We start from the raw sequence: 5,000 nt of genomic DNA, 5'->3' as shown, positions 1-5,000 counted from the left end.
GTTTTATCGCGGGGTTGGAGCGCGTGGCGGCGTCTGGCAACTAGCTAACGGTACAGCGTTATTACTAGGGCAAACGATCGCGGGCTTACTTACGCACATGACGACACAAACACCTAATTATTGACTTCTTGCAACCAGCACCACGCGCATGACCAACATTCTTGAGATCATCTGTGATTCATGATTGATGTTTGCAGCTTTTGAGCAACGAGCTGACAACTATTGAGGTGTTTTTCGTGTGTAAATAGAGCTGTCTTCTCATAGGCCTATATAGTGACTTGTAACCATGGGTATTTAATAAAGAAGAAATGCGACATAAAAGAAAGAAATGTTTTAATGCGACGAAAGAAAGGAATAGAAAACAGAAACAAAAATAAGGGCAGAGTGAAAAAAAAAACAGCGGAAATACGGGTAAGAATGGTGGTAGCTGTAACCTGGTGCCGCGTGGAGCAAATAAGATGACATTATAATGGCAATAAAGATACTGGTAATAGGGATGATGACGTAATAACAGCGTTCATAATGATCAAAGTCAAAGCTGTGTCGATGTTAATAATCGAGTATATTGATAATGTTTTGATAATCATAATAGTAAAAACAGCGATGGTTTATTAATTAAAGAAATAATCTAAATAGCAATAATGCTGGCAAATAAATAAACAAATAAACCTTATGACAATCCTTTCATCATAAGCAATAGCAAATAAAATCTATAATAATACATAAAATAAGGGCTTGAGATATCGACACTTACAAATATATCATGTATCAACAAACTTAAACTAAATTCACCGTGAAATCTGGATTCCTTTGACAAAGACTCGAATGCTATGGGGTGAATGAACACGAGGCAAGGGTTGTTAGCAAGGAAAGGAGGTTTGGATATTAGGGCGAGAGTCCAGGGGCGGGTGTTGTGGATTTGGGGTTAGGAACGAGGTGGCTTAGGGGCCAGGGAAAAGTGGCTTAGGAGCTATGGAAGACTTAGGACTTAGATGTTAGGGAAGAGTGACTTAGGGGATAGGGAAGAGTAGCTTAGAGGTTAGGGAAGAGTGGCTTAGAAGGTAGGGGAAAATGGATTAGGGTCCAGGGAAAGTGGCTTTGGGGCTAGGGAAGAGTGGCTTAGGGGCAAGGGACGAGGTGGTTTTGGTGCTAAGGACAATATATTTTTTATAGAACAGAGATATGGCGGCTTTGACACTGATAATAAGGACAAGTAGACATTCGTAAAAATTCTCAATAAGGCTTTTGGGGATTAAAGGGGCCATAGCTGGGCTTAGGGACTGCCGCCAGGGACAAGGACGAAGCCACTCGGGCCGGCGTGGCTCAAGGGCCTGAGGACGCGTTGACTTTTGGGCCACGAGCTACACAGAATATGGGTCGCTGGGTTGCCGCACGCCGCCAGCACGCTCAATTGTACATTATCACCCGCCTCTGTGTTTCTTTGTGACCGTTTTTTGTGGACCAGAACTGATTAGCTTCAGTTTGATGTCTGCTGCTAAGGTTTTGGGTAATTGCTCTAAAATGATGATGTAAAGTGTGTATACTGCATATAGATGTGTGTATATATGTATTTATGTACATACATACATATATATATATATATATATATATATATATATATATATATAAACATACATATATATATAAACATACATATATATACATATGTATATATGTGTATATATGTATATATATACATATCTATATTATATAAAAAATATAAGTATATATATACATACATTTACACACACACACACACACACACACACACACACACACACACACACATATATATATATATATATATATATATATATATATATATATATGTATATATATATGTATATATATGTATATATATATATGTATACACACACACACACACAGGTATTTGTGTATGCATGTATGTATATATGCGTGCACATGTATGTGTATATGTTTGTTTATATATATGTACAGTATATACACGCGTGTATATGTATGTATATATACATAGATTATATATATATATATATATATATATATATATATATATATATATATGTGTGTGTGTGTGTGTGTGTGTGTGTGTGTGTGTGTGTGTGTGTGTGTCTGTGCATACATACACATATATGTATGTATACACATATCTATGCACACAAGCATAATTACCCCCCCCCCCGAGCCATGGCTGGCGCGGCGCCGGGCTTCGCAGCCGAGTCCGCGAGCCGAGAAGCAGGCGACTGGAAACTGAAAAGGGAAAAAGCGAAGTGTTGCGCCGAATATCTGTCATAACGGTCGGTAATATCTGGTGGGAATGCGCCGAGGATTCCAGGCTGCGAGCGCGACCGCCGGTGCATAAAGTAGAGTTCATAAGATCGGCCATTAGCGGGTGGTCGGGCGGCGAGCAGGCGGACGGGGGCTGGGGCTCGGCCGGGGGGGGGGGGGGGCGAAAGGCACATACATACACTCAGATATATGTATTTATGTCTATATATATACACATATGTATATATATATATGTATATGTATATACACATATGTATATATGCACACACACACACACATACCCACACAGACACACACAAGCGCACGTGTGTGTGTGTGCATGTAGGCGTGTTCGTATATGTGTCTGCATCCTCTGACGGATGGACCCCTTAATCGCCACCAATAAAGCGCCTGCACTTTCCCCAATCACACACGCCCCCCCCCCTCCGCGCCAGGCACCTCCAGGCACTGCTCCGCCGCCGCCGTCGCCGTCGCCGCCTCCTTCCGAATCGCTCGTTCCAAATAACACTTTTTTCCCGATGACGCGGTCGCCGGACGCCAATCGGGGCAGCGCCGTTTCCGCCCGACGGGTCTCGTCGTCGCCGGCATTACGGCCCGTTTTATGCAGGCGGTCGCAATCGCGTTTATTTCTCGCCCGAAGTTGGTCATCGTCGGGCCGGAGAAAGCCGCAGTCGGGAAGAGCGATCGGGGAGGAACGGCGAGGAAGCGTCCGGAAGCGAGAATGAACGAGCGAGAGGAACAACTACATGGCCTGAGGCAGGAATTCCACACAGCCTGCTATAGTTGATTAAAAAAAAAAAGAAATAAAAGTAATACGTGATAAGTAGCCTAAAGTGATGATAATAGTAATAATAAATGATCTAATGTAATAATTAATACATTAAGTAATAAACGGCTTAATGGAAGTATTGTGAAATTAATTAAGGATACTATAGCCTTCCATCCCACGTGATCCTGAAGACGTTTTCATTATCATTAAACGAAAGTGAAAAAACGAGAAGGCAAACAAAATAAAAGTCAGAGAAATGTCAGAGACAGTTTACGAAAAGAAGGAACGAAAGGAGAGAAAGAAAGAAACAAAACGGAAAGAAGGAGAGAAAGAGAGAGACAAAAACGGAAAGGAGAGAAAGAAACAAAAACGGAAAGAGAGAGAGACAAAAACGGAAAGGAGAGAAGGAGAGAGAGAGAAACAAAAACGGAAAGGAGAGAAAGAGAGACAAAAACGGAAAGAAGGAGAGAAAGAGAGACAAAAACGGAAAGGAGAGAAAAAGAGACAAAAATGGAAAGAAGGAGAGAAAGAGAGAAATAAAAACGGAAAGAAGGAGAGAAAGAGAGACAAAAAAAGAAAGAAGGAAAGAGAGAGAAACAAAAACGGAAATATGGAGAGAAAGAGAGACAAACACGGAAAGAAGGAGAGAAAGAGGGAGACAAAAACGGAAAGAAGGAGAGAAAGAAAGCGACAAAAATTGAAAGGAGAGAAAGAGGGAGACAAAAACGGAAAGAAGGAGAGAAAGAGAGAGACAAAAACGGAAAGGAGAGAAAGAGAGAGGCAAAAACGGAAAGAAGGAGAGAAAGAGAATAGGGAAAGAAGGAGAGAAAGAGAATAGGGAAAGAAGGAGAGAAAGAGTGAGAATAGGGAAAGAGGGAGAGAAAGAGAGAGACAAAAACGGAAAGAAGGAAAGAAGGAGAGAAAGAGAAACAAAAACGGGAAGAGGGAGAGAAAGAGAGAGACAAAAACGGAAAGGAGAGAGAGAGACAAAAACGGAAAGAAGGAGAGAAAGAGAGAGACAAAAACGGAAAGAAGGAGAGAAAGAGAGAAACAAAAACGGAAAGGAGAGAAAGAGAGAGACAAAACGGAAAGAAGGAAAAAAGGAGAGAAAGAAAGCGACAAAAATTGAAATGAGAGAAAGAGGGAGACAAAAACGGAAAAAAAGGAGAAAGAGAGAGACAAAAACGGAAAGGTTCCCCCGTGGACGGACTCTGCGACAGGAAAAGGCCACTGGGTTTACGATGATGGAAGAGAAAAAAAAAAAAAACTAAATGAAATAAAAAATAAAATAAAACGTGAGCGTCGGACATCGTGATTCAAAACAAAGGAAAAAGATGACATGTGTTTATTCTCTCTCGCTTTTATATATATATATATATATATATATATATATATATATATATATATATATATATATATATATATATATATATATATATATATATATATATATATATATATATATATATATATATATATATATATATATATGCAAATGCAAGAATTAGATTTATCCGACAGTTGTATGAAGAAAAGAAGAAAATCGGTTAAAAGGTCGTTAAGTTGATTGGAACGTGAAAAGTCCAACTCTTCTCTCACACTTGAACGGATCTCGGACGCAGGCCAAGCGAGGCCCGCAGCTCACGCGAAGAGGCGCCGGGAACGCAGCCCGTAGCACCATTCCTCGCTCCGCTGGCCGCCTCCTTCTCGCGGGCCACCTCGTACTACTCTGGCCACATCGTTCTACTCTGGTCACCTACTACTACTCTGGCCATCTCCCTATCCGCTGGCCAACTCCTTCTACTCTGGCCACCTCTTCCCACTCTAGCCACCTGCTACTCCCATGGCCACATCGTTCTACTATGGCCATCTCCCTATCCGCTGGCCACCTCCTTCTACTCTGGCCCTCTCCCTCTCTGCTGGCCACCTCCTTCTACTCTGGTCACCTCCTTCTCGCGGGCCA

General features: G+C 41.5%; 1 protein-coding gene across 1 annotated transcript in view; it reads right to left on the bottom strand.

Annotated features, from left to right (window-relative positions):
- The window catches only part of dyl (transmembrane protein dusky-like), a 27,353-nt gene that overhangs the window by 19,742 nt on the left and 2,611 nt on the right, over positions 1-5,000 (bottom strand). The window lies entirely within an intron of this gene.

This window comes from Penaeus vannamei, chromosome 21, assembly GCF_042767895.1.
Source record: "Penaeus vannamei isolate JL-2024 chromosome 21, ASM4276789v1, whole genome shotgun sequence".
In the NCBI taxonomy this organism is placed as follows: Eukaryota; Metazoa; Arthropoda; class Malacostraca; order Decapoda; family Penaeidae; genus Penaeus; species Penaeus vannamei.
Note: the sequence above shows the minus strand (reverse complement) of the source record. Positions and strands in the feature narration are given on the sequence as shown.